This window comes from Manis javanica, chromosome 3 (genome assembly GCF_040802235.1).
Source record: "Manis javanica isolate MJ-LG chromosome 3, MJ_LKY, whole genome shotgun sequence".
NCBI classification, from domain to species: Eukaryota; Metazoa; Chordata; class Mammalia; order Pholidota; family Manidae; genus Manis; species Manis javanica.
Window position 1 is genome coordinate 23,678,908 of NC_133158.1, and position 21,703 is coordinate 23,700,610.

The 21,703-nt window shown below is 34.2% G+C and overlaps 1 protein-coding gene across 6 annotated transcripts in view; it reads left to right on the forward strand.

The window, feature by feature from the left end:
• CNTN4 (contactin 4) overlaps positions 1–21,703 on the forward strand; it is a 927,209-nt gene that overhangs the window by 241,273 nt on the left and 664,233 nt on the right. Inside the window, exon 3 of one of the 6 annotated variants that reach the window (XM_073230946.1) lies at positions 8,146–8,201. The exons of the other annotated variants lie outside the window; for them this stretch is intronic. The gene's annotated coding sequence lies outside the window, so the exon portion shown is untranslated. The remainder of the gene's footprint in view (positions 1–8,145; positions 8,202–21,703) is intronic. 6 annotated transcript variants of the gene reach the window in all.

Sequence of the window (21,703 nt, forward strand, 5' to 3'; positions counted from 1 at the left end):
ACAAAAACAAGACACGAAGGTCTTTAGTAAAAGCAAAGTGGTATAACTCAAACTTTTGAAAAGTAGAAGCTTCCGGAATATATGTCATTTATGGTCATGAATAAGCATTCTTGAAAGACCAGACTCAACCCCTCAGGCCTCCAGACCATGTTTCCTTCACCCAACACTCCATTATGTCACCCACCGCAAATAGTTATGCACTGTGTATGTGATATATGCTCAGTGGATTGATCACACAGTGATTACCAACAATGAAGCCAGTGCAGCTATGAGAGCAGGACAGTGAAGAACAAACTCAAGGAAAGGAATTGGTCATATCTGGGGAAGGTTACTTCAGCTCACGGAACTTAGCTGACCTCTTTTGTAAAATGGGATAATACACTGTGCCTTATAGGTCTTTCTTTTATGAAAAGCAACCACTTAATAGCCTGTTCTATGTACCAGGAAGAATTCTAAGTAATTTTTAAACATTAATTTATGAAATACTCATAACATCCTCTATGAGGCAAATAGGATTAAGACCATCATTTGATATGCAAGAAAAGTAAGGCACAGAGATATAAAATAATTTGCTTAAATTCACTCAGCTAGAATATGGAAATAAGAGTTTTTCAAGCCAGATTCTGTACTGTCAACCACTACCCTATGCTGCATTTCCTCATAAAGAATATGACACTACCCCTGTGAAAATATTTGGACTCTATCATCTCTAGTTAGTTTTTGTGACTTATACTTTATTTCCTTTATCAATTGCTGTGCAGAAATGTAGGTATTTCCTTCCCCATCCTTTCATAGAACTCACATGAGGCGCATGCACTTAGATATCAAATTCTAAGTGTCCAATATATTTTTATATCATGTCACATAATGTGACACATTAGGCTGTTGTTGAATGTCAAGCATTGCTATAATATATGACTTGGAAATGCAGAGTGACAGGTTGTCATTATAGCTGTGCCAATTTTTTGTGATAATGGTGAACCCTCAAAAATTTCATTTTCTGGTTTTGTGGATTGCCAACACATTGACATTCCTCCTATGGTTTCCCAGGGGAAAGACAGAATTGAATTTAGCCGAACCTGATCATTTTCCTTAATAGAAATTTAAGGGGCTAAAATGTCTACATTTTGGATATGGTCTTCAATAATTTGAAGAGAATTATTCTCCATCTCTATTCCTGGAATGTAGAAGCAGATGAAGTAGTTTTTCTTGGTGCTGAATTGTAGATGAGAACATCCAGTGATGACAATCATTCAAATTATGAGTTAAGTGCCAACAGTGCTTGTATTAGACCAGAGTCCTGTGCATTGTGGAGGTCTCACAAGCATCCCTGTCATCCACCCATTAGATGCCCATTGCAACCTTCTCCATTCCCCGGTGATGATGCCTAAAAATGTCTCCAGACTTTGTCAAAAAATTGCCTCTGGTGTAGCGCAATAGAATTTGGGGGTCTTTGTTGGAAAAAAAAAACTCATGAAATTGATAAAAACCTTTGCACATATTGTAAGACTTTAGATTTTTGAGGATAGTATCTTATGGAGCACAGTGCCAAGTTTATAGTTCTAAGCATATTGCAGTAAAATAATTATGTATTCTCTTCCAGCATTACCTCTTACACAGAAGGTTAAGTCACATCACTAGTAGAATCTTCAAGAAATTAGGTATTCTCACTCCATTTTAAGGTTTATGTAAGTAATCTCTCCAAATAATGATAATACTAATATCTGAGAAATCCATAGTGTTTTATAATTAGAAGTTACTTTCAAACACAATTTTCCAGGAACTCTGAGGAGGGTTTTTATTTGCCCCTTTTATTGATTAGTGTGATGACTCAAGAAGAATAACTTTGGTCTTTTGTGTATGTATGTGTGTGTGAGTTAGGGAGGTCAGAAAATACCACCTTTGTGAATAATTTGAGTAGAGTTTTCTTGCCAATTGAAATAATCAAGTAAATCTCTTAATTTGTGTATAAACTTTTTCCCATCTTTGAGAGCATTGCTGAAGACTCATGCCTCTTTCCTTCTCCTGCCCTCCTAATTCTAAATGCGCATACCACCATTCCCTATTTTGATGTTGCTGATTGTCCTGGGACCTTATGTAGACTGGAACATCTGTCTCCAGCCCCTGAAGTGAGCTGCCCTAATTATGTTACATCCCGACAACTTGCAAAGCTCAGAATATCAAGTTTCTAATGTTACAACTGATAAGCAGCGTAAGCCATTCCCATTGCTGGTCTCGATCTCCTCTGTGTCTTAAACAGATTCATAGATCTCTGGCTCTTAAGCATCTTGCAGCCTTATTTATTTTGTAGTCAAGACCCCAGAAATTAGTCTTCCAGAAAATGTCTCTTCAAGTCAGACTCCTCAAGGAGATGGTGCCTCTGTAACCTTGATAAAAAACCTCCTACACTCTGTAATCCTGTCATCTCAGGGAGAGCCACTATTCATTAGCTTAAATTGTCAGCTTTATGTTTCAGTAAAATAAATACACATTTTCCTTTTAGTAATGACTTTTTTTATCACTTTGTGAAAACTGCAGGGACCCTTGTTATCGAGAGATAATCATATTCTAGCAGTGCCACTTATGCTCAGTGAAAGTCCTGAGGATGTGATTATCTCTTAATAACTCTAAAGCCTGTTATGTATCGAGTTGTATTGTTGTTTACTTTGAGTGTGTATGGGGGAACCCATTAGTGATCTCTGTGGTTTATATTATTCATTGTGATAATGATAAAAGAATCAAATGACCATTTGTTTGCTTGTAGCTGGACAGCACTGTTAGGAATGCTTCCTACTTTCCCCGAAACATGCATTTAAATAGAATCACTTGTTTAGTATTAGTTTAATAACCCGGATGTTAATACTGAGTTATGTCAAGCAAAGCTAATGGAAATTCTGGAAATAAGCATGGATGATTTAATGTCTACATGACCTTTACCTCCCACAGAAAATTCTGGTTGGTTTTTAACTACCTGTGAAGGAAGTTAACACCCACAAGAAATGCCTGCTGATTCAGTGATGGAAAATGGCCACAATTAATTGAGTAACATAGGATATGTGTAAGGAAAAGTCCTTTAAATATAATGGTCTTTTAGAATATGGACAGTTAACTGAACTTTTTCCTGTCCCCTCATGCTATAGACCAGAGAGTTTTCATACATGCTCTCAGATTATCTTTATAAGAATCTTGCAAGGTAGTTATTGTTCCCATTTTCCAACTGAGGAGACTGAGCCTAAATTCATATGACATCAAAGTCCTTGTGTTATCAGGAGATTATTTAAAGGCAAGGCACACTGTGCAGGATGATTAAACAGTTATAGGAGACTTGTAACCAGTGGTGATCATATACAGTCGACCCTTGAACAATGCACAAATTGGAGGTGCTGATCTCAGAGCAGTTGAAAATCTGCATATAACTTGGGACTCTCCAAAGATTTAATGGCAAATAGGGAATGTTGATGGGAAGCCTTACAGATAACCTAAAGTCAATTAACACATATTTTGTATGTTGTATGTATTAGATACCATATTCTTAAAATAAAGTAAGCTAAAGTGTTTTTTTAAACTGTCACATATCTCCAAAAAATTGTCCAATATATTTATTGAAAAAAATCTTTGTTTAGTGTACCTACATAGTTCAAACCTGTGTTGCTAACAGTCAACTATATATGTTTATTATATTATTAGACAGATATATACCTGACCCCACTGAGAGGTAATGAAGTCACTAAAATGACAAAACCACTATTTTCTCCCTTCCAGTCTTGCATCCTGTGTCTGAAAAAATTATATGTGTGATTCCTAGTTTTTTAGCATTTTCATCAGAATTATTTCCATGCTCTTACCTGTCACTTGTGAAGGATTGTTTCATACTGAATAAATAACCAACATACCATTTATTTCTGAGTGTTTAGGACGGGTCTAGATCAGGACTTTCTGTTCTCTAGAGTAAAATCATCCTTTTTGACCCAGACCTTGCCAGCTGCTACCTCTTCCTCCTTGATGTTAGCAGAGAAGCTGTGTAGTCATTCATAGATTTCTGGTTCCTTTGTATTGTCATAGAGCCAGTGCATTTATGTTGATACCTGGTGGTATGTTCAAAACTTCTAGCCCCGTCTTTAGAAGCAGAGGGAGATTCATCCATTTATTTGTGTATTAATTTCCTGTCTATTCTCACCTTTGATTTTATGGAGTTTATAATAAAATCCATAACTAAAACTCAACCATAACTTACAATAGCACATAAATTATATGGATGTAACATTGGAAAAATGTAATAAATTTTCAGTGATTTTAAAAATAATTAAATAGTTTGTGCATATTATAAGCTGGACTGTTCTTTTCATGGATTATCTCATTCTGCTCTCACACACACAAAAAACAGTGTAAAGGGGAAATACAATTATTACAATTATGCTCATTTTATGCATAAGAAAGTGGAACTTAGAGTGAGTGACATGAAAGGTTTTCCTTGTGTTCTTGTCTTGAAGGAGGCTTTTGCACAATTGACTGTAATGGATGCATAGTTTCTTTCCCTGTGTAAAGCAGCACAAAAGTGGTCAAGAATCATTCCTGTATTTTTGCCCCTTTTCAAGGAATGGTATTGGGTGTCTGTCTACTAGATTCATCTTTGGTCAGGCTGGCACATCTGAGATGGGAAGTTTTAACTAAATCACTTTTTCCCTTGATAAAAATGTGGCTGTTCAACTTTTTTTCTAATGAGGAATGAACAAGTAATTCTTAATTATAAGACCAAGAACTTCTTAATATCTATCTAAGCATCATTAGAGATGACCTTCTATGAGCAGTCATGATAATACACTGCAGAAATCAAACTTACTTGTAATGCATATCCCTTACTTTTAACTTAGAGACTGAGTGTGTGTGTGTGTGTGTGTGTGTGTGTGTGTGTGTGTGTGTGTGTGTGTGTGTATCTGGTGGGTGATAAACAAAATGATTAGTGTCACACTAGAAATACATACTTGTAACACAAACACAAGATCCATTATGGTCCTGAAATGCTATCATTTTCTTAAGAGGATTATTAAAAAAATAGTCTATTACTCTCTTTTATTTTAATGATTTTCATTTGGGTGACAGTGACAGAGTAAGTAGGTTAGTCAGGGACCTTGTTATGTTTCTCTTCTCAATAAATGTTTTTGAACAAATGAGTTAAATATTTTGAACAAATACAGATATAAAACTATTGATCTTTAATAGTAAAGGAATAGCTGACTATGATTCATATTCATGAGCCAGGAAAATTTGTATATGGAGATAACCTTGCAAATAGATAGATAGATAGCAAGGTGGGATGATATTTGTGGTTTGTTTCTATATATTACTCACCTACATGACTCCTTCAGTTTCTTTAGGTGCATAGCTGAGACTTCAATTACCCATAGAAAGCTTGCCTTCAGTGGGCTTATTTCTTAACTAGCAACCAGTTAGTTGTGAGGTTCAGAAACCTACACTAGCTCACGTAAGGAGAAGGGTGATTGAAACCTTATGTCAAGCAAAATGATAGCCATATAAGAACAGAAACCTAGGTAAAACCTGACCTCATGTGGACTTGCCTTGGAAAGTCAGATGTGGCTACTTCGCACCCTTTTTACCTTATTTTCAGTCCCTCTTTTTCATGGGATCAGGATTAAGGGTGTCTATTATCTCAAGCTTAGTTTTCTAAGATGTCTGTTTCATTCCCTGATTCTCTCAACAGACTGACTTCTTTGACAATAATTCCACCTTTACCTGCATGGGACTCTCAGTGTTGAAATGCAGAATCTCTAAGACAGAGAATCTTACTGGCTTAATGTGGAGGAAATGTTCATTGGTCATTCAATATCTGTAGCCAATTAGGTTGAAGCACATAGTACATAGGACAGTCCTTTCCAGAAGTGCAGGAGGGACAAGTTCCTTTAAGAGGCAGAGGTTGATTCAGGAGCCTTCTTGGGATCAGCTATCCCAGATAATCCTCCTTACTTTTTCAGCCTTTCCATACTGCCTTCCATTCTCTTTGGCATTTTGTTTTTTCGCTCCTAGGCAGCTACCAAATCTAATAAATGTATTCATCAGATGTTGACCCATTCAAAGGTAAGTTCTTTTGGCCAGAGTTCCCTCTGGAAGCAATTCCACAACTCAGAGGAATGAATTTAATACTATATGTTTTAGACAATGGTCAAACATTTGGAAGTATATGTTGTTTATAGGTGCTGGCTTTGCTTTTTGTATGTATAGTCATCTTTCATGAGACTATTCATAATGTGTGAGCATCTCTTACCAATGTCACAATGTTACTAGTGGTGTGCCATAAGCTAAATGATAGACTGAACCTAAATTGCATTATGATATTTAATTTTATGTTGTTCTTTGACACTGAATAATGTTATTATCCCTACTTTATAGGTGAAATTGAAGCTTTTATCAACTAATGAATTGTTCAAAATCACATGGCTAGTAAATAACTGTCCCAGAGCTTGTGCTTTTTAAACAAGAGGAAAGTAATTATTATAATAATGAACAGAGTTAGAGCCTAAGGTTCCATTTCAACTTTGTGTCATTCTATTGGATAAATACTCACTTTCATTCTGTGATGATATATGAATATAAATAAATATGTATGTCTATATCTATATCTGTCTATATATATGTATGAATTATATGTATGAACTATATGCCAAGTTTCTAGTAATATTTAATTGGAGCCTTGACCAAAACTTGTTTTTCTTTTTTTTAAGATTTACATAATCTTAACTGTTGTTATTGATATGTAAGCTGGAGTTGCAGATGGTACCAATAATAGAGCTTTACCTTCTTGCCAATGGGTATTCTTAATATAAGAAAAATAAAGTCAGACTTGCAGGTACATAAAAAAGTACTGAACATTTTTAGCCAACTCACATACATACAGCTGGTGACTAGTCATGTTAGAATAAAACAAACAGGGATTTATTTATGATTCATTGTTAACTTGAATATAGGATTTTTTTCTGTTTCATAGGAAATACTTCCTTACATTTGTCATAATCATTTGTGGCACTTTATGTTATGAGAATATGTAAGAAAGTTCTGGAGAAAAAGGAAAAATTACATTTCTGAATATGTTAACAATATAAAGATAACATGTTTGGTCCTTGCCTTTTGGACATAATTGATTCTAATGCAAAAGAAAAGGTAGTTAGGTAGTTAGGTAATGAATTATTCAGCTACCTTGCAGGGGATAGTACAAACTTAAGAAGTAATGATGAAATATTAGTATTTTCTAATCAAGAAAATATAATATTTCTATCTTAATCAACTATGATATCTCTAAATGTAAAGTATGCTAAGCTCACATAAATAAAGATAATTCTGAGTGGAGAATCTATCTGTGTGTGTGTGTGTGTGTGTGTGCGTGTGAGTGTGTGTGTATCATAAAATGATATTTTCAATTTTTAAAAAGTTACAGGACAGCTACTCTAGTTATCTGCAGTAGAAGCTTGGTTACAGGATACACACATATACATAAACATGAAGATACAAATATATATATTTAGTTTTAGTAGTAGTTTGTATATATTTGCCTTTGAGGGAAAAACTGTAGCTTCAGGGAAAAATACTTTTAGGTACAAAATTGTTTTGCAGTTAGAATTTAACGTGGTAGCTTAAGAGAAGATATAAGAGATGGTAAGAGTTTTGTTATTGTTAACCTCATTTTAAATAGTGATATAAGTAGCAAAAATGCACCTGTGTCATAGTTCATTGTTCACTTTTTTATTATTTTAAAACTCTGCAACATACCTTTTTTGGAAATTGTTTCTTATATTAATTCTGAATACCACAAAATATCACAGGCTCCTAGAGCCATTTTAGTAACAGTGAGGATGGAATGGTGAATTGATTTGTCAAAAGTCACACGTCTACCAGGAGGAAAAGCAAACAAAGGAAACTGGGCTCCTGGATTCTAATCTAGGCAAGTCTGTCAAGCCTGATATCCATACCAACTATATTTAATTTCATTTCCTCCTAATTTAATTTTAGAATGGGAATAGTAAAGCATCAGGTACAAAAAAACATATTTAAACTTGAAAACTGTATATGTTTATTTATGTATTCATTCATTCATTCATTCATTCATTCATTCATTCATTCATTCATTCATTCTAGGGATCATTGACATACAGTAACTCCACAGCATGTGGCCCCAAGAATTTCCCTAAAAGGTAAGCTTCCCATAGGGAAGGTTCTTCTTATATGCACTTCACCTTTGAGTACCATCCTTAGTTTCAGAGAAACATTGAAATCCTTTCCTTACAAAGTTAGATATCATAAGATCATTCATTATTGATGTTTTTCTGACAGTTGAAGTTAATGAAGATGATGAAGTCATATAAATTAAGACTTGAAAATAAGAAATTGAGAACTTTCTCAAGTCTCTCTGGAGAAGGTAGTTGTGGTATCTCCTCTGTGCTTCAAATTAATTTGATAATTCAGAAACTTTGGAATTAAGCATCATGGAAAAAGCACCGGAGTAAAGTAAAGGTTATGATACTTACGCTAAATAATTTTGTAGGAGAGGACATTTTATCAATCAGATTGATAGAAATATTAAGTTAACTAAGGCCTACAAATAGGTCTTAAAGTTAAAGTCTTTTAGGGATAAAACATGAGCAATATAACTTACTATCAAAAATCTTTTTTCCTTAATAAAAGATACAGGTTTAAAATCCACCCAAATCCAATATGACTTCATTTCAACCTGGTTATATCTACTAAGATCCTCTTTCCAAATAAGATTATATTCATGTTTCTGAAGATTAGGTTTCAAGTATATCTCTTTAAGGGACATTGTTTACCAAAACAGTATCTATTTTTTAAAAGTGACATGAGTGATGTTCAAGTTTATTATGGTTAACTAGGCATTCATAGGGAAAAATACAAACACAGAGGAGATGGTGATGGAGGAAGGTCTCTTTTCATTGGGACACACGAAATAAAATGCTGACTTATTTTTAAGGTGTAATTGATGCTGGGGTTCTTGTTCATGAAGCCAAAGAAAGAGCTTCACAAACACTCAAGGTAGGAGAGCAAGGTACAGGCTTTTATTTAGAGATAAAGTGAGAGGACAGAGCTCCCGGCTCATACCAGGAGGGGACAAGAGAGTCCGTGGTTGGCTCATTGTCTAGGGGTTTTATGCACGGTTGAGGATTATCAGGAATGAGGGTAAAAGGTTAGGAGTGCAGACTTGTTGAGTGGTCCCAGAATGCTCATTTTTGATGAGTAATAGAAGAAATTTTCTGCTCTGATTCTTTCTCAAGATAGCAGTTTCCCTCTGGGAGTATGTATATTAAGACCCCCTACCCTGCCCCCAAGGTGGGCTGGGTTGTTGCCTGTTCTCTGAAGTAAGTTAAGAATCTTACTTCTTAACTTCTTAGGCTGTTTATAGTTGGGCTTGCTTACTAGATTAGTCTTTTTCCTAGGTTGCAGATTACTTGGTTAGGATCAGAGAAGGAAATATAGCACATAGGTACAGTTTAAATAAGCTGGGTCTTTTTTACTAAGGCTAAGGTAAATTTTACAGTGTCATGATTTAAATTGTTACAGTAAAGTCACCGGTTATGCTGACACTTTTCTTTATCTAAAGAACACTCAAACATTCCAGGCCAAGTTGCTGCTGGCCTTTTGAGTTTTAACTGATCTCACTGAAGATGTCTATGTTCCTAGTCTGGTATCTTTACCCTAGAGAATTAGTGTGACTCTGACTTTGCATAATGCTTATCACAGAGTTTCAATAGGGACTTCTTTACACATTGCTACATTGTTCTGACTGTAATTATCTTGCTCTGCTTTTTCTCCTGAGGCCCTCACCTTACTCTGCCTAATCCCATGGTTCCTGTCTCATAATGATTATCTCTTGATACCCAACTTATCTCCCAAATAGGATAAAAATTAAATACTCAGTTACTCAGTACAGGGCATGATGACATTTGGTAAATATTTGTGTGTGATTTTGACTCTTAGGAGAGATTATTTAAGGTTATTTTTAACACCCTCAATTAAAAAATACTTATTTTTTTGTATTTAGAGCATTTAGGCAGGAAAGAAAATTATTTCACTTGATTCCTTATATGTTTTTCATAAGTCAAAATTGAATAAGTTGTTTTTTACTAATAGGTATTGCTCTGTAAAAAAAAAAATATCCAGTGGCTAAAAAAAATCATCATTTATTATTTCATGAGTCTTATCAGGTCAGCTATTTGGAGCTTTTGATGTAGAACAGATTCCCCTTGTCTTCACTAATGGTGTTTATGTTATGGGTCAGCTTGTATGTCATTTAGGGTGTCCCTCTGTTTTAAATGGTCTCTAAATCTCTAGGAGGGGTTAGGCTTGTTCTCATGGTGGTGGTGTTATCCCAAGATATTCAGAGTGCTCAAACTTGCTATCAACTATTCTGTTTTTACTTCCTCAGACTTGTCTTTCTACCATTCATCTCTACAGCCACTAAGAGTGTACTTCCTAAATATAATCAGATTACCACCTATAAATGTTCCATTGCTCTCTATTTTCCATGAATTAATTGCAGCTCTTTAGCATGGCTTTAGAAGATTCTATTTTATTTGGCCCTTGCCTACCTCCCTACCTTAATTTCTTTCACAATGCCCATCTTCAAAAATAGGTTCTACCAGCTTGAATTTCTTTAAATTGTTTAAATATGCCATCTTTTCTCTTGCTTTTGCCAGTTCTATTCCTTCCTCCAGGGATATTCTGTTCTCCACCCCGCCCTCTCTACTGCTTCCACCATTGGTCAACTCTTTTTATCACTAACTGAAAACTTACTTGTTCCAGGAAGTCTACTCTGGTTTCTCTTATCTGAGATAGGCTTCCCCCTGGTGCTGGTATAAATGTGAACAGCATGAAGTCACATTGTACTATAATTGTTTACTTGATTATCTCAGTCTCTCACTGTGGATTCTGTGAATCCATTGATTTTATCTTCTTGTACATCATGGAATTCCTAGAACCTAGCAGTGCATACACAAAGGATGCCTTAGTAATTATCCATGGGAAGAGTGGACAATTTTATGTCATTTTTCCTATTCTAAGAAAAGTTTAAGTTCTTGGCATCATACTCAATGACAAAAATATGAAAGCCTTTCCCTTAAGATCAGGAATAAAACAAGGATACCCACCCTCACCATTTTTATTCAACAGAGTATTAGATGTCCTAGCTAGAGCACTAGGCAGGAAAAAGAAATATAAGACTTCCAAATTGTCTTATATTTGAATTAGAAAGTAAGAGGTAAAATTCACTATTTGTGGATAACATGATTTTGTATATATAAAACCCTAAAGATTCCACCAAAAAGACTGTTAGGACAAATAAAGAAATTTAGTAAGTTGCAGGGTACAAAATGAATATACAAAAATCTGCTGCCTTTGTATATACTCACAATGAAAAGAAAGAAAAATTAAGAAAACAGTCACTTCACAAGCATATCCAAAGGAAAAAAAAAAACTAGGGACAAATTTAAGAAAGGGGTTGAAAGGTCTGTACACTAGAATATATAGGACATTGATGAAAGAAACTGAAGACATCACAAATAAAAGGAAAGATATTCTGTGATCATAAATTGTAAGAATTAATATTATTAAAATCTTCCAGGTTTCCAAAGCAATCCCTATGAAAATTTCAATGACATTTTCCAAAGAAATAGAACAATCCTACAATTTGTATGAAACCACAAAAGATCCTGAGTAGCCAAAGCAATCCTAAGAAAGAACAAAGCTGTATGCAATGTGTTCCCTGGTTTCAAACTATACTACAAGGTTATAGTAATCAAAACAGTATGATATTGGCCTAAAAGCAGGTTAGTAGAACAGAATAGAGGGCCATGCATATATGGTCAGCTAATTACAATGAAGGAGGCAAGAATTTAAAACTGGTGCTGGGAAAACAGGACAGCCACATGCAGAACAATGAAGATGACACTAGCTTTTACCCAAAAATGAACTCAAAATGGATTAAAGCTTGACTATAAGACCGGAAACCATAACACTCCTAAAAGAAAATATAAGTGGTAAGCTCCTTGACTTTTGTTTTAGTGATATCTTTTTGGATCTGACTCTAGAAGCAATTGTAGCAAAAGCAAAATCAACAAATGGGACTATATAAAACTAAAAAAACTTCTGCACAGTGAAGGAAATCATCAACCAAATAAAAAGGAAAACTACTGCATGGGAAAAGATATTTGTTAAATCATCCATCTGATAAGGTGTTAATATCCAAAATAAACAAAGAACTCTTAAAACTAAATAACTAAAAAAGGATCTGATTTTAAACATGAGCAAAGGACCTAAACAGGCATTTTTTCAAAGAAGACACACAAATGGCTGACAGATACATGGGAAGATGCTGAGCATCACTATTCATCAGGGAAATGAAAATAAATCTGAAATGAGATACCACTTAACACCTGTCAGAATGGCTATCAAATAGATTTAAAAAATAGCAAATATTGGCTGGAATATGGAGAAAACGGGAACCCTCATGAACTGATGGTGGGATGTAAATTGGTGTATACTCTAAACCACTGTACGAAAGTTCCTCAAAACAATCAAAATAGAGCTACAATATGATCTAGCAATTCCACTCTGGATATTTATCTGAAAAAACAAAAAACAACAGTAATTTGAAAAGATATATGCACCCCTATGTTCATTGCAACATTATTTACAATGGCTAAGATGTGGAAACATGTCCATCCATCCATGAATGGATAAAGAAGATATCTATATATCTATATGTATGTATAAATATACATATACACAATGGAATACTATGCGTCTATCAAAAAGGATAAAGTCTTACTATTTGCAGCAACATGGGTAGACTTCAAGGGTATTAATGCTAAGAAATAAGTCAGGCAGAGAATGACAAATACCTTATGATTTCACTTTTATGTGGAATCTAAGTAAAACAAATGAACAAACAAAATGAAATTGATAGACATGGAGAATAGATCAGTGTTTGCCAGAGGGAAGTAGGGGTGGCTAGTGGGCAAAATGAGTGAAGGAGATAAAGAGGTACAAACTTGCAGCTGTAAAATAAATAGGTTGTGGGGATGTAATGCATAGCACAATGAATATAGTCAATAACATTGTATTGTAAATATGAAAGTTGATAAAAAAGAAATTCTTAGAAGTTTTCATCACAAAAGAAAAATACAACTTTGTGTGGTGATAGATGATAAATGGACTTAATGTGGTGATCATTTTGCAGTGTATATAAATGTTAAATAATTATATTGTACATCTGAAACTGATGCAGTATGTCTCAAATTATACCTCAGTAACAAAAAAGAAAAGTTTAAGTTGTTGGGAATTTCCAGAATTAAGACTGAAAGGCAGAGGTCAGATTCCCTCAAAGTTCCCTCCTGATCCTCCTTTGGCCCTAATGAAGGTCAGCCAGGTATCCTCAGGTTCTTCGGCTTTTGTTCTCTACCACAGGTTATAGAAGTGGTAGCCTGTGGATCAGAATGGCCCCCAGACAGTGTTATTTTGATTCATACATTTTTTTCTTTTTATTCCTTTTAATTTCAAAAGACAAAGTTTTATTTGCCAATGTTTGCTTTCACACATAATGATAATTTCCAGTCTCTTAGAAGAAATCAGAATATCTATCTACCTTGCACCTGCATTCCCAGATGGCACAAAGGCTAAACTGAGCATTGGCTGCCTTGGCTAAGTTCTCCGGTTTATCATGTCACATTAGTTGCTGCATATATAGCTCTGACAGGCTCTTGAGTTCAGTGTCCTCAGGTACACAGAGAGTTCTGAATTGATGGAATGTGGAAGCTTAGCTCATCTTCTAAGAGCCTGTCTCTGGTGAATCAAAGATCGTCGGTTCAGTGACTGAATGGGCCATTTAGTTGTTCCTGCCATATATCCATCAACTAAGTAAAAATAATTCTGCCTTTGTGTTCAGAGCCCTGTGCTTAAATTCCAACTCTAATATCTGCGCAGATAAACTAACCTCTCTAGACTCTTTTTTTGTATAAAATAGAAACTAATATTCTTCATGAGTTTACATCATCTAAAGTTGTTTTGTTCATTTACAAAAATGTGGTCTAACCTACAAACATTGAGGTATTGGGAAACACTAGTTACATTTTTTTCCTCTGTGTTTTGACGAGTAACTTTCATCTTTTGTTAGATTATATTAATCAATTAAAAGAGATTAGGAAAATTAAGTACTGATACATCCTTACTGATACATTAAGGGATGACCCTTAAATATCACAAGTGATAGAAGCCAGACACAAAAGGGCGCACATTGTATGATTCCATTTATATGAAATGTCCAGAATAGGCAAAACTATAAAGATAGAAAGTCTATCAGTGGTTTCTAGGAACTAAGGGGAGTGGAGAATGTGGAGTGACTGCTGCTGGACACAAGGTTTCTGTTTGAAGGTTATCAATATGTTTCAAAATAAGTGATAGTTGTGCAGCCTATGAAGGTACAAAAAACTGAATCATCGACTGAATGGTTAATTTTATGATATATGAATTACATCTCAATAAAGTAATAGATTAGGAAATGCATGTTTTAGGAAGACAAAATTTGTCCTTCAGATATTGTGACTAGGGAATATAACAAAATAAGCAGGCTCCTTAGATTGTCATTCAAATCAGTAACACGCTATCTTCCTAAAACTCCTGACATGTCCTGCAATGCCAAAGATGAAGTCAGATTGCTAATTGTAAGGATTTATGGTTGAATACAAAGGTATGACTGATGGAGTCAGACAGAGATGGGTAAATTCTTTAATTTTTTTCAACTACTACCTTTCTAAGCCTAAGATTTCTCAACTACGAAGTAGGAGTACTAATAACCATTTCACTGGGTCCTTTTAAGAGTTAGGAAGAACAAATGTCAAAGACATGATGCCAGTTATGAAACAGGCCCTCTGTAATGGATATTTTTAAATTAATGTTATCTAGTTTTAAATATTAGGCTGTAATGTTAGATTTCTGGCATCTCAGCTGACCCAAGGTTGGCTTTTCTTTTGCTGGCATCTTGAACAGAAAGAAAGAATAGCTAGAATTTCTACTAGCACTTAATGAATTTAATCATCCCCTGAGGGACTTTTGATATAGGAGGGAAATATTTAACAGAGAAGTATGATTTTTTATTCTGCTTGTGTTTCTCTTGGCAGCCAACAGAGCCTTCCATAGCAGAGGTAGTAACATTCCTTGTGCTGAGATAGGAGCATTAACATACCAAGAGGGTGATGTTGGAACTAAGAGAACACATCCCTGTAGCCTTACATTAAAATGTTTTTGTGCCTGTGCTTCTCAGGAAAGTTAAAGCTGCTGCCAATAAAAAAAAGTCACTCCCAAAAAATGTGCAATTCAATTGTTCATCTTTTTTATTATGGTATTTTTCCTTTTTTCACATTGTAGAAATAGTTTTTTTTAACCTTTGGATCTTTGGATATTGAAATTTAAATCATAGTGTGGGAATATAGAAGATAATTGAGTTATTTTGTGAAGTGTATTATAAATTGTAACATTAAGCAGAAATTTTTAATCTTAATTATGAAAAAGTCTGTGCATTGCTCCATTTGACCCAATTGCTGGTTTATGCTTTTCCTTATGGATAACGGAAAGGATTATTCTATGTGAATGGCTAGCATAACTGGAGACTTTGGGTTATTTGTTCTTTGAACAAGTATTTATTGGGATCTAATTATATGCCAGAATGTGCATTAGGATCTGGTGATACAGTGGCAAATAAAATATGTATGTACCCTTGAATTTTAGGTTTGATATCAAATAGGGATGACAGATAATAAACAAGTAAAAACACGCGAATTGTGTTAGAAGCTATCAAGAAAATGAAGAGAATGCACTTTTATAAAGAAGCACATGCTATAGTTCTGTATTGCTACTAGGTGTTATGACCCTGGGTAGGCTACTTACCATGAATGGGCATCAGATTTCTTTAATTTTGTGAATTGCCCCTTTGATCATTATGGAAAGATTCTCTTTTTGTTTTCAGTAATACTTTTGGACATAATATTCATTTTATATGTTATTAGTTATCATATTTTATTTATTTAAATTAACACTTGCCTGGGATTCCTTTTCTACTTTGTTTTCAAACACCTTATATGTAATTTTAGGTGTGTTTCTTCTTAGTAGCTCTATTTCTTTATCTATATCTATATCTATATCTATCTATCTATCTATCTATCTATCTATCTATTTTTGCTTTTATCAAGGGAGTTCAATTGTTTGCATTTATTTTGAATCCTGAAATACTTCAACATTATTTCTACCATCTAATTTTGTGTCGGGTTATTTTGTGTCTGTATATTTTCTCAGTATTTTTATTTCTGCATAGTTCTTATTGGACTATTTCTCCTTATTCCAGTATTCCTTCCTATTATGCTGGACTTTTCACTCAATTTCCATTTCTTGTAGGCTTCTTTAAATGTTAAAGTGACCAATGCCAGATTTAACAATATTCTTAAAAAAAACTGAAAATTCTTTAACTCTAATTGTACCACCTAAATTTCCGAGTTGGTGTTGTTTATATATATGTAGTATTTTTGTTCAGTTGTGTTTTTCATCCAGTTGGTAATTAACCATTGTATGTAATGTAGTCAAGGCTTAACTTACATTTACTTATATTTACTGAATTATTTTCATTATTGTTTCCTGCATCCCACTTCCTTCGAATTCAAATTTCTTTTACTTAAGATATCCATGAAATATTTCTTTTAGCAATTTATCTTAATGGTGAACTCTCTATTATTTTTTATCATGAAATATTATTTTTACCATTATTTTTGTATAACATTAAACTGGTTTTGTAATTCATAGTTAACAGTTTTTTTCCCCTGAATACACTGAAGATACTATTCCATTGTTTTCTATTTATTACCGCAGATAATGAAATCTTCTGTGAGTCAAATTAATATTCTTTGGTATATATGTGATCTAGTTTTTCTCTGTGTTGTTTTTTTTAAAATTTTCTCTTTGTATTTCGGTTCTGCAGTTTCATTAGGATATGGACAAATGTATATTTAATTTTAGTTTATCTCATGTGATACTGTACTTTTCAATCTGAGGACTTTTTTTTTTAGTTTTGGAAAATTCTTATTCATCTCTTATCTGAGTATTGACATTCAACATTTTTTTCTTTTGTCCTTTTCTGAGTATCTAATTAGATATATGTTGGAACATTTATTTCTCCTATCCATTACTCCTCTCCTTTCATATTTTATATTTCTTTACATGTCCATTTTATATTCTGGAAAAAAAATTCTTCATATTCTTCCTCCAATATTTAAAATTCTTCATCAGTGTTTCCTCTGCTATTGAACTTTCTGTAAAGCTTTTCAACCAAGGTAGCTAGTTTAACCTCATCAGCAAGCTACCCCAAAACTCATGGACTGAAATAACAAGCATTATTTCTTCCGCATGTTACATGGCCAATGCAAGTTAACAGGAGATCTGCTCAATGTATTTACTCTAAGAACCATGCTGATGGAGTCACATCAGGGAATACTTACAGGATTACTGAGGCAAAATAAAGAGAATATGTGGGACCATGATTGGGTCTGTGAGATTCTTCCTAGTGTCTGTACATAGCATTTTTGCTTACATTTCAGAAGCCATATGGATATCGGTGACTGCAGGCTGGAAATACAACCTTAACACATGCCTAGATAATAATGAAAACTAGCGTACTTGTGAAAAGCACTTAATTGTAACTGCAAAGGTACATTGGTTTTTAAAATTTCAATTATCAACCTTTAAAAATTTCTGCAAGTTCTATTTAGGTTATCTTTCTGGCTTTCTTTTATCACAATATTCTGTTGTTTTATGAGTTCAATTCTTATCTATAATCATTTCAATACACTTTGATTTTCTATTCAAGTTCATAATCTTTATTATTTCACTAGAAATAATGGCATGTTCTTTTTACTATACTGGATGATTCTTTTTGTGGTAGTTTTCTTTTTTTTTTTTTCTCATGTAGTTTGTAATTTTATATTGTGAGCTCACATTAGATTTTTTCTTCTTTTCTGTGGGAATGCTGTGAGCTGTGTTGTGAAAGCATGCTCCAAGAGTGGCTTTTGCTTTTGCTTTTACCAAGGTCCTGGGATTTAAAGGGTCGCAGACAAGTTCATGTGTTAACTTTTTATACCTCATGAGTACATTTATATCATGTACTTAGCTTGGCAAAGGCTTGAGCTTTCAATTTCTTACAGGAGACACATTGAGCCCAGGGAGGACAGCAAATCCATAGTCATTATTAAGGCCGTTTTACATAGTTTCTTTAAGTTTTCCTTCATGGATTTAGGAGATCTGTGCTTTATTCTGGAATTTCAGATCTGTCTCTAAGTGGTGCAGTGTCTAATTTGGCATTAATACCCTGGATCACCACCTGTAAAATCCTATAGCAAGGACCAGTGTGTCCCTGAACACCATCCACTAGGTGAAACACACTGCTTTCTCTTGTTCCTCTGCTCCTTTATGACAGCTTTCAGAATTCCCTTTCATGTGTTTAAGCTTTCCAACCTTTTTTTTAAAGCATATTGTTTGGTTTATATTTTATTTGTTATTTCTCTGTGTTTGTAGATGGACATTGGTCTTCATTAGAAAAGCCCACCATGTTTTTAAAATTGGAAGTTTCTTACATCTATTTTCTAATCTTTAAGAAAAGGAGCTCAAATTATCCATAATGATCTATGTTACATCTCTATGTTGTATCTCTCTACATGAACTAATGGGAAGAAAAAACAGATAGAATATCAAGTCTCCTGCCTTTTTTCCATTTTTATATTAACCAATTGTATGCTTATTAGAGAAATCATTAAACATTGTTGGGTTTAAGTTTCCCCATCTATAAAATAAGGAGTTAGGGCTCCATAACTTAGGTAAATGGATCCTCTTTGAGCTTATCAAGTTTAGAATGGACTTGTTTTTAGGAAAGAACTTACTTTGTTTCCAATATTCTAATATTTAATTATTTGATTATTTCTAGGGGAAATCTTTTTTACTTAAGTTACTGAAAAATGAGGTGTTTACCCTACTTGGTTTGTGGTATTTTATAAGTAGTTGTGTGAAAAGAGCCATCAAGTTTTATTAAACTGATGGATTGAATGAAATTAAGTTTGCTATTATGGGGTCTCAAAAGGTAACGTTAACAGAAAGAGTTTGTTGATTGCTATAAAATACATTTTCAAAAGGCTTTTCAAAATAAGCTTGCATTATTGCTCTCATCATATGGAAAAATTAAAATAGGATACATTTTTACCTTGTCATGTTGAAACTAAGACATATGGTAGCTCATTAAAATTGCAAAATAAAGTCTTTAGAACATTTAGTCACCCTTCTAACTGCACATTTAATGAGGAATGTGTACTTCATAGATATCCAAAAACATGGTGAAACTCCCATTAGAGTCCCCTCTTTAAATGTGGTCTCCAAACAATAGACTCCCAGGAGTTGAGTGTCACAGTCAAAGGTATATGTACTAATGGATATCACCCAGAGGCCCATGAGTTGCTGTCAGTTCTGTTTTAGCCAATTAATTCTAAGGAAAAAACAAAGATTATGTAGATGTCTGAAGATTGTACAGAAAGTTTATTAAAAATGCAAGCTTGCATGTACTGTCTGCAGACTATTAAAATGGCTTTGAGTTCATGAACACATGAACTTGGATACTGTTACCCAGTGGAGACATTAAAAGATAAAGTGGAATAAGATCCCAGATAGAGTGCTGATGGGCCAATATAATGAGGCAAGTACATTGATGCAAACAGCCAGAAACAAGTTCGAGACATTTGAGAATTTTAAACTTGGGGATCTGCACCGAGAAATTGAAGGGAAACGGCAGTCAACTTTATCTGAAAAGGATGAAATGTCATACGAGAGGATGATAACGTATCTCTGGTGAGCCTTTTGGGGGCAGGGCATGGAAGAGTTTGAGCAATCTGCACTTTCCATTAAGATCCGTTTTTAAGTGAGACAGGTACTTGTCTAAAAAAAAAATCAAGGACTGAATGTTCCTTAGAGAAGTGGTCGTGGTTATTTTACCTTTTAATCCACATTGAAATAGAAGATTACAGATAAGATGAAAGCTAACTGGATCCTTGCTCGAAGAATGGAGCTTTTAAAGGAGAGCCATAATTATGGCTATCTTCAAGGTAGGTGGATGCCAAGTCTTAGGGAAGTGCAGGATTAGCCATGTTGGTAATGACAGAACCAGAGGCATCCCCAGCAGTGTTCTTAAGAGCTTGAAAACCAAGGATTTGGAGAGCAGGTGGTTGGACACAGCTGCTGAATAATCCTTTTAACCTCATCTGTACTCCACAGGGAGAAAAATAGCAGGAAAATAAAAACCTCCACCAAGTGGTTGATGGCAGTGCAATAAATGGAGCATCAAAAGTATACAAGGACAAATTTGTCCTAATGCTAATAATTTTGAACAAAGAGACAGGCATTTGCTGTAGAGAGCTCTGTACAAGTGTAAGATAAATACATAATAAGTATGCCTAAATAAATAATTAAAAAAATAGAATAGGATTCTAAGAGTGGACCTTTCCTCAAGGCACTTCTAAAGCTATTATTCATCTAGGGTAAATCTCTCTTAATGTCTCTTCATTAATTTTTTGTTCATGAAATAGCTAGAAATGAATAGCTCTCAGTCAATATTTAATTGATGCTTATAAATTGAATTTAATCAGGAGCTATCTGGATATCCAGTGGAAATTTAAGCATGGGAAATATTACAAAAATGGGGAGCAAAACAGGGAAATGGCATTCTTTGGGAGAGAGATATGAAACTTAAATATATTAAGTCTCTGACATTCCTTGATTACTATAGCATAACCTAACCAGTCCTGATTAATACAGCCCTGTAAAGCATGACACAGCCTGAAATGAACACCTTATCACACATACCTTTAATTCTGTGCAATGTAGTGGTTCCATGTATTAGTAATTCTATACTTTAAAACATCCATATGTTGAGTTTAGCTTAAGCATATTATCTGCCAAAGCTCAAATTCTATTTACTCCATAGTTAAGAGAACTGTGTAGTTCTCTAACTATGTGAAAACATTTAATGATAACTGGAAAGAGTAAACTCATAGAAAACATTAAGTAAAAAGAGCCCCATGTAACATCCGGGCCAGATCTCTCATTTTATTATTGTGGACTGTAAAATGAAACTCAGAGATGTTGAAAGACTTGTCCAGAGTCACATACTCACATAAAACAGAAATCTTGACATTCAGAATTGTGCTTTATCCACAATTCTGGGGAGTCTTCCTCATGACAATGCTAACAATATACTTTCCTTCAAGTTGTTTTTCTCCCTCAAGGACAGAAGGGGGATGATCTACTTGCCTTAAAGACCTAAGTGACATTTAGTTTCACTCAACAGAAACAAGGGAACACAGGAAGGTTTGCATTTTTTAAAACATAAAGCAGACCTCTCTTGATGATGGTGACAATGATCATAACAGCCTAGATATTTTGAATAATCCTTACAAACACTTTACCAATCCTTATGAACACATATTCTTCTTTAATACTTACCATCTCACCCAAAGATAAGTTCTAACACTTTCTTCTCATTCGATTAAAAATTCTGAAGTTCAGAGTCATCAAATAAGTTACCCACCATCTCAGTAAATCTTTTTTT